Raw genomic sequence first — 13,305 nt, 5'->3', positions numbered from 1 at the left:
GCATGTGGAATCAGGTGTATATAAACCAAATAAATTGTTTTTATTTTGGGGAAACTGAGTTACATAAATGGGAACGGGAAAAATGCATAAAACAATAACAGAAACTTATTCTCTCTATAGGTACAGTAACTCGGAACATCTGTGGCCTGAAGCCAAGACCCAAACTAGACCGCCATGGAGTACAAAAGGTAAGTAAACATACATTGTCACCCTTCTGATGGTCACTCAGGACCTCGATCCTTTGGCTCGTGCAGAGCCTCAGGAGAGGAACTCTGAGGAGATCCCTCAATGACTCGTCCTTCTCACTGGCTCCAGCTGACACGGCAGCAGGCTCACAAGATGATGGGTGTTCACAGGTGAATGACAACGATGGATGTTAACTGTCGCAGATGGTAAGTAATAGCTGGAGGTGGCACTTGTCTGGAGTTTCGATCACCTGTGGAAGCAAACCTGCGCGCACCTGCCACTCGGATGGGCAGCCCCCAACTGAGGTAACTGCCGCTCTTATATAGACTCTATAGCGCGAAACCCCTTAGGGAACCCCATAGAATCCCCGGGAAAATCCAGTTAAAACTGGAACTTGTTTACTACTTGGGCCACTGCTGACCGTTGGAAAGGGCGGGAAAACATCCAACTGCCCTCCTGAGCACATGACCAAGTCCTCCATTTTAGATAACAAAAGGGGTTCCATACAAACATAATAAATCAAAATACTAATAGCCTTACAAACACAGCTTTAGGAATTTGCCCCTAACAAATTCAACCAAATTTTAGCAAAATCTTCCCTCCCTTGCATTTTCCATTTAGCTTGAAAAATCCCAAAGGGGATTGTGCAGACTCTTGACATTGTCTAACAGAAGTGTTCATTAGAGTCTTATAATTTTCAGATGTAAAATTATCAACTGTCGCTCCATCGAATATAAACATCTCGCTGTATTGTAAGTTGCACAATGAATAAAGCAGAATTAGCACCTGATTATGATTATGCATGCAACAAAAGGGATCATTTGGGCTGATTTGGTGCAAAGGATTCTGGGATGGGGTTAAAAAGATTATGCCAGAGAGACTCAAAGAATTCTGCTGTGTAAAGTGAGGGAAGTACAAAGTGGTGGCCTTGTGAGTCACAGATGGGAACAAAGTAACTACCTGGAATAAATCAGGGAAGAGATGATATTTAAGGTGGTATATACAAAGACTAGCTGGACCCAACCCAATGACTTGGCAGGAATGTGTGTGGGAAATTTGGGCTTGGGAGCTTCTCAGGCAGGTGATACACATATTCATTAATTATAATAGAGGTGATTTGCGATGATCTGGCCTTTCTCCTTGTATCTTCTTTTGATCAGTTCAAGGTGTGTCATTCTTGTTGGCCTTGGAGAGAAATTCAGGATCCAACCCTGCAGCAGGAAAATCAACAGTGAGGTGTTGTTTTGCAAAGGCCAATGGGAGCTGCTGGAAGCGGCGGCCAGTAAGTCCCTCGGCCCGCACCGCTTCCAGCAGCTCCCATTGGCCTGGAGCAGAGAACCGCGGCCAGTGGGAGCCGCGATCGGGACCTGCGGACGGGGCAGGTAAACAAACCGGCCCGGCCCGCCAGGGGCTTTCCCTACACAAGCGGCGGCCCCAGTTTGAGAAACACTGTTCTTTAGTATCAGAGGGGTAGCCGTGTTAGTCTGAATCTGTAAAAAGCAACAGAGGGTCCTGTGCCACAGGACCCTCTGTTGCTTTTTACTGTTCTTTAGGTTTATAAAATAGGAAGAGGCTCCTGTCTGAACACTCTAAGCAACTCTGACAAATGCTTAAAAACACAACGAGTCAAAGCAACAGCACCATAAAATAAAAATAGGTATCCAGACAGCACACACACAAAGCAAATCCCCCATTTATCTCTAAACATCCCCCCCAACAATTACCCCAATTCAGCAAAGCACGCAAGACCATGCTTAATGTTAAATATACGAGTAGTCCATCGACTCCAGTGTGCTTAAAGTTAAGCATGTGTTAAGCTTAAGTGCTTCCCTGAATACAGGGCGATGTTTGCTCTTTCAGCAGGGTGTGGAGGTGGTGCTTGGGACCATGGATAAGAGGGGAGATCGTCAGTGAGATAATTTCTCTATTAATATGTGGTCCATGCCAGGAACGCACTTGAGAAGCCTGCATTATACGCTGTTCATTTGCAGTGAAAAATAAAACTACCATTATCGGGTAACAGAACAAATTAAAGCAAATCCCTTCAGATACACTTAATCAACGGCTGGGAAGTGCCCCTGGGCATTGCAAAATCAACCAGATATTCCCATTACATTGAGATATTCCAGAAGGAGCTGCCTTCTTCTTGTCCTGTTTTGCCATTGCAACGAGTCCAGCCCGAAGAACCGAGCATTGCTCAAGGCCTTGGTGATGCATAGTTATCTTTCCACATGTTATCATTCAAAGATCTCTTACTTAGGCAAAATACAAGTACCTCATTCCCTTTTATTCTAACAGTCATGGGTAGGCCAGGACTGTTGTAATTCCCCCTAATCTATTCTTCCAACTAGTACTTCGGGTGGATCTTTTCACATACTAGCTAGAGAAAAGCCAGCCATAGCATTGCCAAACAATCTAATCACTCACTGTGATTTCATGCTTAATTAGCACAGTAACCTTGCAGTCAGCACAGATGAAAGAGAGGCATGTCTTGACTGGAGTTCATTAGCTTGGCTCACTTGGCTGCTACTAAGCCTGCGAAAATGTATCAAGCCAAGTCTTCAAACCTTATTTGCATTTGTGCTGGTGCATCTTTGCAAGCAACAGTCACCTGAGTGAACAGTTTCTGTCGGCTGCATAAACGTTGTCATTCAGGATTTAAAGCTTTGTGCAGGTCATGGGCACAGGGGTGAATTTCACCCGCACTGAAAGCAGGCAAGCACAAGAACGAAAGGATGATCCAGTGGGCAGGGTGCTCGCTAGGGACTTGGGATGGCTTGGGTTTATTTCCTTAGTGTGATCTTGGGCACACATCTCTGTGAGTATGTCTACACTGCAATAAAAGACCTGTGGTTGGCCCAGGTCAGCTGACTTGGCTTCATGGGGCTCAGGCTGCCAGCTATAAAACTGCAGTGTAGATGTTTGGACTGGAACTGGAGCCCAAGCTCGGAGACTCTTCCCCCTGAGTCAATTGACCTGGGCTCTGAGACTCGGTATCATGGGGTTTTTATTGCAGTGTAGATGCACCCTTGAGTTCTACTAACCCTGGGCTTACAGTGCAGTGTAGACACACCCTTAGCTTCTTTGTGTCTCAGTTCCCCATCTGTAAAATGGGGATAATAGCCCTGCCCTACTTCACAGGAGTGTTGTGAGGCTAAATACAGTACAGATTGTGAGGTGCTCAGACTACTTAGTAATGGGGCTATATACATTCATTAGGTAATACACCCACACTAAGGTGTATTAACCAGGTGTCCTGGCTAAATTCCAATGTGAGTGACTGAATTCCACTTTCCTAAATCTCCCTCTTCAGAATCAAGTAGAGAATTATTGTTTTTATTTTTGTTTCTCCTCCTAAACTTTACTGTGTTGGGTTGCTAGCTCCATCAGCATATCAGTGGGTAGGGGCTTCCAAATACACAAATGCCATGGGACCATAGTTAATCTCATTCCCTTGCTTTCCTTTCTAAAATGCTCTCAGCTAAAATTTGCTTGGTCTGTAAGAAATCGTGTTGAGATCCTGTTATCAAACTATTAATACGCTACTCAGCCCATTCAATATAGCATGGTCAGCAAACTTAACCCATCAGTTTTAAACCATATCACTGAACTTTCATATATAAGAAACAGATCGGGGAAAGCAATCACTATTGTAATAAACGTTTGGGACAAATGGCTGTGTAACAAAAGTTAATATTAGCTGAATTAAACATTTATATGAAATGACATTGACTTTTCTCCATATGCTTCTGATTCTTTCATCATTCAGGTCAGCTGTTCGTTTCAAAGATGGTGTTGGCTTTTAATTCTTGAGCAGATGGTTGTAAATATATTTTACCAAAGATTCAGCAAAATATGCACATGATAGGTGGGATTTTCAAGAATACCTGTGTAATTTGTGGGTGCACATGCCATTGAAAATCAGTGGCACTCCTCCTAAATAACTTAGGTTCTTCTGGAAATCTCACCTGATTAGTTTATGATGCGTTGTTAATCACTATGGGCCTCAGTATATGCCAATATGGTAAATGAATCCAACTACTGCAGCAAAGCACAGAGTCTGAAATCTAAAGTAGATAGTAAGAACTCAGTTGAAATTCTGTATCCACCCCCTTTACTGGTTGGCTGCTCTGTAGCATTTGTCCAAACTATTATTATTTGTATGATGGTAGCACACAGGTGCTCCAGCTGAGACTGGGGCTGCATTGTGCTAGGCATTGTACACACACATAGCAAGAGACAGTCCTGGCCTCCAAATAAACAAATCTAAACAGACAAGACAGACAAAGGATTGGATAAATGAAATATTATTGGCCTAATTTCACTGATGGGGGACCTGAGGCAAGAGTTGAAGTGCCTTGCTCAAGATCAGACAGGGTGCCTGCAGCGGAACTGGGAAGCCAGATCTCCTGACTCCCGGTCCAGTGCCTTAACCAAAAGGCCATCCGTCCTCTCTGACAGAGGAAGCTTCAGAGCCCCATGGAGCATTTTGCAGTTCAATGCGTTTAGCTCATTTCATTTGCAATTTATCTGTGAACAGACTTAAGGTGAATTCCTGGCCCTGTTGAAGTTAATGGCAAAACTCCTACCGATGCCAACGGGCCAGGATTTCACCCTTAATATTTTAGGCTTTTATTCCTAACTCAAAAGTATTCACACATTTCACCCTATGTATTGTTCCAATTGTTTGCTGCACCTATTGCTTCCAGGATTTTTCTACATAATTAGCAACGTGTGGAGTGTGGTAGTTCACCTAAGTGGCACATGGTGCTGTTTCTGCTCTAGCTGGATGACTCACATACCCCCACAGGGCTTTCCAGATGACTGTGTGAATACCTCTACAGTGAACGTTTCTGCCAACACCCTATTTTGACAAGGTTTCACAACGCTTTCCCTTTCCGCTAGCATCTTTGCAAACAGAAAGGTGCCCCCGTGCAGCGTTGCTAAGTCTGGCCATTTTCTCATGAGCCCTATAATATTTAGTGTTTTTCTTAAAGCCCCAGCTCCTTTAGGCAGGTCATTTTGTGAAAATAGATCAGCTTTCAAGGAAGTTTCATGGTGGTGGAGGAAAGCTTGCAAATGTGACCCAGGTGGTTCCTATTGGCTCAAAAAACAAAACAAACAACCCTCCCTCCACCACCAAACGGAACATAAATAAAAAGTGTGACATTGCACTCTATATGATTTTATGACAGTATGTTGATGAGTGTGAATATAATGTAACTAAAATGTGCTTCATGCAAAAGGTCTCTTGTAAGGTCTCATTACAAAGCTTATAATATACTGAGTGTGGTCATCCTATTCGTATAAATGTATCACTCTTGTATCTGAAACTAGAAATATGAAATATAACTCTGAGGGCCATTAATGGTGGTCTGGAATCTTAATGGCTCCCATTAACCAGGACAATTGACTGTAGATGGCTCTGTTTTATTTGTAAGTCTTCCTGTATATGTGTGTGCTGGCAAGTGGGTAATGAAGTCTTAGGCTTGGTCTACACTTACCCCCCAAGTCGAAGTAAGGTACGCAAATTCAGCTACGTGAATAATGTAGCTGAATTCGACATACCTTACTTCGAACTTACCGCGGTTCAGATGCGGTCCACACGCGGCAGGCAGGCTCCCCGTCGACTCCGCGGTACTCCTCTCGTTGAGCTGGAGTACCGCAGTCGACGGCGACCACTTCCTGGTTCGATTTATCGCGTCCAGACCAGACGCGATAAATGGAACCCGGAACTTCGATTGCCAGCCGCCGAACTACCCGGTAAGTGTAGACCAGCCCTTACACACCAAAATAGCTAGGGACGGCCCTGAGCCCTGCATTCCCATTGATTTCAACACTGCTGCATGCCTGCCTTGCACCATCCAGAATTCAGGATACTCTTAATGGGATGCCTCCAGCTTCCCCTGTTATTCCTACAAAGTCTGGATTTTTGGACTATCGGCGCGAACAGCAAGAGCTGTCTGTTTACTCAGGCCTTTCCTGAGTGAGCAGCATAAGTTTCTTGTGGAGGCTGGAGACTCCTATTCCAAGTTGATTTTTGTCAGCTATTGTTGCTGCTGTTACATGGGGGTGATTTATTGCAAATTCAGCTAGAGATGGGCACATGCTCTTTACAAAAATAATAATGATTAAATAAAAAGTCTTCTCAGGAAAGCAAAGAATGGGCCCCAGGCTAGAGATAGCGATAGGGCCAGAGCCGTAGCTGGTGTAAGTCGCTGTAGTGCCGTCAACTTTAATGGAGTGCTGCTGAGTTTCACCAACTGAGGATCTGCATTTGGAATATATTTCATGATTTTCAAACATAACAAGTGGCTGGCAGGATGAGCGTAGACGCAAGGAAACAGATAAGGGGTCGTGAAATGGGGCTGTCTCGTGGGGAGGAGTGGGCAAAATAGCTGAATGCCCACTGAAGCCCCTTTCCAAAATCCTTGTGCTGTGCATGCATCTAAAACCTGCATGCTGGCCCCTAGCCACACCCTGGTGTGAGCTCATTTCCAGCCGGCTTGAGTGCCCACACAAATAAACACCATCCGGTGCATGCAGAAGGAGTGGGCATTGGTCTTTTATTAAGTCGGATAAAACTAAGTTCCTGGACATTACCAACAAACAGTCTCCAGCTCCACACTACAATCGGCTCAGTATTAACTTGTCCAAAAGGGACACGGAGCAGGTGGCAGCTGTCACATATTTGGGCAACATCATACACAGTGCTGGAGGGTACTCGAGAGATGTGGACATTAGAACAGCAGTAGCTGCTGTCATGGTTCACACCCTTTAGCGGCCTCTGTGGGGACACTGGAACATCAAGCTTGCTACAAAGCTGCGGCTCACAATTATACCAACCGGAAATGAAACGTGGCTGCTGAGGAAGGCTGAAGAATGCCTGATTGAGGTTTTGATGCTCTTTTGGTTCCGTCAGCTTCTCCATATCAAGAGGCATGATAAGATCAGAAACAAGGATAGTTGAAGCAGAACCCAGCAACCACCTCTCAGCACTGGTTCGGGTTCGGTGGCTTTCTTGGTATAGGCATATTACAGTGGAAGAGTAACAAATATGGAAGCGTTTGTACTGCAGAATGCTTCTATGCAGCCGGCGATCATATGGGTGCTAAAAGCAACAAGATTGCCAGCGATGGACGTGAGCTGGATATACAATCAGACCACCTTAAGCACCTTGCCAGAGATGGAGCCAAGCGGCGCTTGATTTGCAAGGAGGCCACATCTGTTTGGAATTTGCCATGGCGCTGACGAGTGCATGCAGAAAAATGCATACACAAAAGATTCACTGTGCCCAGGCACATGTTTCTCTGGAAATGAAACCTTGAGTTTTAGCCAGGAGCAAACCAGAAGCTGCCATGACATATGGAATCACAGCAAAGAGGAAAAGAGTCCTGTGGCACCTTATAGACTAACAGACGTATTGGAGCATGAGCTTTCGTGGGTGAATACCCACTTCGTCGGATGCATGTAGTGGGAATTTCCAGACAAACCAAAGAGGAGGCGTTTATTAACAAAAAACAGCTATTGACCCTAGACAAACAAACAAATTTCCATACAGCGTGAGTTCCTGCTTGGTCTTTCTTGTTTGCCATGCTGTGCTGGACCTCCATATAGCACGTCTAGTGACTGAATAGTGTGCTGCAAGTAAGCATTATGCAGGAGGAACTATAGCTTGGAAAGTATTGTTCTTATGCAATGCAGTTGGTTTGCTCCACTTAGCAGATGTTTCTGCTGCCGTGTACTCTGTCAAGTGTGGCCTGTGGGGCAGCTCAGAGTAGAACACAAGAGAGTCCGCTCTAGCTTCAAGGTCTTTTCCAACTCCAATTTCTGTTGGCTGGAGGCTGATCCCCTTGTCCACATTGGGTAGCATCTTAGTCTTCAAGTAGTCCTGTTGAAGCCAATGGGATTCCTCATCGGATTAAGGTGCTGCTTGCTGTAAGTACAGGTAACGGGATTTGGCCCTATAATTCATTGTTGTTAGCAAAGGTCCAGAAGCAGTCCCTCCCTGCCAGAAGTCTGGTGACTAGCCCTCTGCCGAGCAGTATGCTTTACTTTGAAGGAGCCTGACTACTCTGACCTAAACTTGGAAACTGGTGTCCTTGTCTGACCAACAAAAACATGTGTTATCCATTATGATAGCTGCTCCTAAAGCACTATGCATCAGCTTCTTCCTGAGTGTACTGGCTGTGAGCTCACTAATGTCCAGGCACATTCAGAAGCCAAGTGTGCCTGTCATTGATTTCTTCAAAATCGTACTCAGAAAGTCAATTGACAGCATCCCAGAAGTCCAGCAGGCTGGGAGTGGGACATGATGACGGCATATGATTCAAACTCCCCTCCCATATCTAACACAGGGGTTAAGGGGTGTGTGACGCATCTGGGTAATGACAATATCCTAGCTGGCGTAATGGGCAGGGTGTCTCAGTGCCCGCACAGGCAGATGACAGTAGTTTGTTGGAAATGGTCCTGGAAACAGAAGCCCTGCCGAGTGATCTTGGTGGTTTGGGAAATAGACTTGGAACATCTTCCTCGGATCCCTCTGTTAGGCCACCAGCTCCGTGTCTGTGTGTGGAGAGGGACCTGTCCCCACAGAAGAGGGGTGTTCCATCTCTGCAGTATGAAGTCCCCTGGCTTTCCCCTGCCCAGGGTGCTCTGTGGATTTACAGCTCTGTGCAGCTGGAAGGGGAGGCAAGCCAGGGGCCAGATGGGCATGAGGTTGTATGAACCTGTGCTGCTTTCTGCTCAGTAGTGTGGAACGCTCTTTAAGGGAGCAAAGAAGGTAGGGGAAGCCCAGGAGATGGCCCCTTACTCGATGAAAAGTCCTGCTGGGCCAGATAGCGGGCCCTTACTCAGCCTGGTGGCCATGAATACTACTTACGTGGTGTGACTAATTGCCGACTAAGTGTGTGTAAGGGCTCCACAGTCTGGCTCGTTGACTTCAGTGGGGCCTGATTTGGCAACCCTTACTCACGCTGAGTAGTAGCCTACTCCCTTGAGTAGTCTCACTGATATCAGTAAGGCTGCTCCTGGAGTAAGGTGCGAAGTTAGCACCAATGGGAGCAGGTCACCATCTCCCGGAGACAGTTCCGCTGACTCACTGAGATGGCTTCCATTTTGTCTGCTTGTGCTTCAGTCACCTTGCTCTCATCCAAGCCGCTATCTCGCTCTGGCACTGAGAAAGCAAACAGCGCCCCTGACTCACAGGGATGCCATCCCTCCAGAATTGTCCTGGGGTCCCCAGGAATGAAAGATTCATCTTGAATTAAACCACAACATGTGAGGAAACCTCCAGGAAAAAGCTGGCAACCCTGCCCTGAGAGGGTGCATCAGAGCAAGGAGGCCAACAGAGAGAAGAAGGAATCCCTCATGGTTAGGGCGCTAGCCTGGGGCTTGTGAGGCTCAGGTTCAATTCCCTGCTGTCTCACTTCCAGTGTGACCCTGGGCAAGTCACTGACCTCCCTGTGCCTCAGTTCCCCATCTGTACAATGGGGAGAATAGCACAAGGGGAGGATAAATACATTGTGAGGATAAATGCATTGCAAGATTGCGAGGGGCTCAGATACTGTAGTCATGGGGGCTGCGTAGGTGTGTTTGTACAGCACCTCGCACAGTGGGCTCCTGGTCCACGACTCGGGCTACGGTAATACAAATAATAATAAAAGTAATACCTCAGGAGAAAAACATTTATCTTTGTGGGGGAGGGCCTGATTCTGATCTCATTACTCCATTTTGAACCCAGCGTACCTCCACTGGCTTCAGTAGGATTACTCGTGATTTACATCGCTGCACAATCATATTCACAACCTCTATGAATAATATAAATCATGGCATCATGAAATCCGATCACAAAACGTTTGGGGTCAGAGCCTCCCCTGGGGTCAGCTGATGTACTCCATTAATCTCGCCCTTCAGCCTTAACTGCAAGTGTAAGACTACCACCAACCAAAAAGGACAGGAGTCATTTTGTCCTACTCACAGCAGATCTAAATGTCTTGTTTTGATAACGCAGTGCTGCCGGTGCATTCTGTCTACACGTAATGGTGATGCATGGGTGTGTGAGGGAATCCTTTGGCTCGGACCAGGATTTCATAGAGTGGCTGGATTTTATTTTGTTTATGAGAATGGCTGTTTAGTCTGTGAAGAGCAAAAGGAGCTCAAATCAATATTCTGCCACCTATGCTGACATTGAGTAGGACTGTAATTGGCAAACAGCCCCATTGCAATCAATGAGGCTACTTGCAGAGAAAGGTGCTACTCAGCATGAGGAAGGTTCTCAGAGTCTGTCCCTAAACTGAAAATTATTCAGTCCTTTTGCAAAACAAAAAGCCCACGTATGTCATACGAACACTGGAACTGTCTGACTGATCAGACCCAAAGTCCCGGTAGTCCACTGTCTCTAACAGAGACCAGCGCCAGATGCTTCAGAGAAACATGTAAGCGGATGTTGGGTAATCTGCCCCCACCTTAGGGCTCACCCTGATCACTAATAAAAAAAGATTGGCTTAAGTCCTGAAGCATGAGGTTTAAAATCCCTTCCACAATTGTTATCATTAACAATATTGACTTGGGATATTCTTGTTATCCTTAGAAGCGTCCAATCCCCCACCCTTCTGTCTTTTGAATGTCAGAATATTAAAGTGACAGTGGTACGTTGTAAAAAGTAACAGAGGGTCCTGTGGCACCTTTAAGACTAACAGATGTATTGGAGCATAAGCTTTCGTGGGTGAATGCCCACTTCGTCGGATGCATGGCGAAGTGGGCATTCACCCATGAAAGCTTATGCTCCAATACATTTGTTAGTCTTAAAGGTGCCACAGGACTCCCTGTTGCTTTTTACAGATCCAGACTAACACGGCTACCCCTCTGATACAGTGCTACGTTGTGTTGATCTTAAACAAACAGAATACCTAGGTGGGAAATGATTTCTCCTTCTGTTACTCATCTATCATCTATTACTCTTCAACCAGGCAGATTTTGGCTTACACTAGCAAATGAAATGCCATCACCATCCAATTACACTGGTATAGCATGTCTACATTTAGCACATATTTACTTCAGTAGGGATAGGGTGAAACTGCCAGGTGTGTGTGCTATTATTTTAATTACATTTAAAGGGGCTCTGCAGGTTGAAATCTAGGTAATTAAAAAAAAAAAAAAAGAGTTGAAATAACATCTGGTTCTACACCTGGCCCTAAACTGTCCTGCTGCTGTGTGTAGTTTTACAAATCACATTTTCCTATTTTAAAAAGTGTTTCTCTGTCTCCCAAAACTATGGGACAGACACACACAAGCCACAGGGAAACTGAACAATGCTACAGGGGCAACAGAGAGCTGTCATATGTAAAGAAAAAAAAAAAAATGTGTACAAACTAAAAAATAATAGAGTGTTTTCCCCCTCAAACCTCTTTCAGTAGTAGTCCCCTAAGGTGTTACCTGTAATAATAGGAGGTACAAAAATTTGACGTAAATGTGATTTTTAAGTTGATGGTCACTTAGGACAGATCTTTTGGGTAACATGCAAATGCAAACAATTCTCAGGACTTTTCACATAATGGGCCTAATGCAGAGCGAGCCGAATCAGCAGGTACATCTTCATTGAAGTCAACAGCAGTGCACTTGCCTAGGAGGCAGCGTTGGCTAGTGGTTATGGGCAATGACCAAGACTCTAGAAAGCTGGGTTCTGCTCCTGGCTCTCAGGTGACCTGCTGGGTAACCTTGGACAATGTTGTCCGATGCTACCGGTGTGGTGCTCTGCATGCTCCTGTGTTGATATCACTCGGCTGCGTGCGTGTGTTCCCTCTGTGGGCTGTCCCAGCTCTGCAGATAGCGGACACAGCAAACCCGACGAGAACCCCCAATAACCACAGAGTCTAGTAAGATGCAAAATCACGTCGAGTAGGTTTATTGCGACCTCGGACACAATTGCAGTTCCCTGTAGGTTTCTGAGCCTAACTCAGGGCATACTACGAGAAAGTGCCTCTTGGCAAGGACCCGGCTCAGTGGCGGGACTTTCCACTGCCCCCGTGGCCGGACAAAGACACCATCCCAGGGATACATTCTTATACACAGGTACAAACAAGTTACACATCACTCCTGACGTATTGAGGTGCAACCCCTCTACGCAGCAAGGTGCAACCCCTCTACGTAGTAAGGTGCCGCCTCTCACCTTGTACATGTTGGTTCGATCAAAACAACTCTATCCATCATTTTACCCTTTTGCCCCTGTCATTGGGATGGGTCGGCCTGTTCCATGTTATCTGTGGAATGTTCCAGTGTAGTGTGTTCTTTACTTTAACTTTGCTAGGTGAATATATATTTATGCAACATCAGCCCTTTTCCTGCCAGCTTCTGTGAGCAGGGCCTGCCTCTGGCTCACAGCTTAACTTTGCTTTATGTTAGCAAAGTCTTGACCATTACTTTAGTTCAGGCCTTAGGCCTCATACCGGGCCTCTGATACCAAGGTTTATATCTCAGGGCCTCCTCTTACTACAGACAACTCACTTCTGTACCTCAGTTTCCCCATCTGGAGATAGTGACATGCATTTCTTCGTAAAGCACTTCAAGATCTACTGAGGACATTGTTATTTTATATCAGATCTAAATTTGACCCAATTACTTTATATTAATTTCTAGCTTGCAAGGACCAAATAAAGCTGAGGACTGTACACACACATTCTTGCTGATTTATCCCTGATGAGCTCAGCTCTTTTGCAACCTAGACTCCCTGGCTAGGAGGAGTGCTGGACTCTAACTTAGACTCCTTTGGAAATTCCCAACATAAATCTCTTCCCAGAAGTTAATGTCAAGCTATTTCTGGTCTACGACACTCAAGTTCTCATAATCCTAGTGCTGTTTACTCTATCACACTTTTCTTTCTGAATGTATGCATCAAATTCTGGGCCTGATCCTGCAGTCATCATTCAGGCAAAACTTCCGTTGCCTTGTTCAGTGTCGGTGAGGAGTTACTACGCAGATTCACACCAGCTGAAGATCTGGCCCCTTATGTTTACGTAGCCATTCGCTTACACGATTACCCAGTGTGTACATGCGACCATGGCAGCTGCGTGTGCAAATCAGACAAACAACTGCAGGCATATTCTTGCACGTTTGATTGCA

This window comes from Terrapene carolina, unplaced genomic scaffold (genome assembly GCF_002925995.2).
Source record: "Terrapene carolina triunguis isolate 2854851 unplaced genomic scaffold, T_m_triunguis-2.0 Scaffold132, whole genome shotgun sequence".
Taxonomy (NCBI): Eukaryota; Metazoa; Chordata; order Testudines; family Emydidae; genus Terrapene; species Terrapene triunguis.
The sequence above is the reverse complement of the archived record's forward strand: the minus strand, read 5'-3'. Positions refer to the sequence as shown.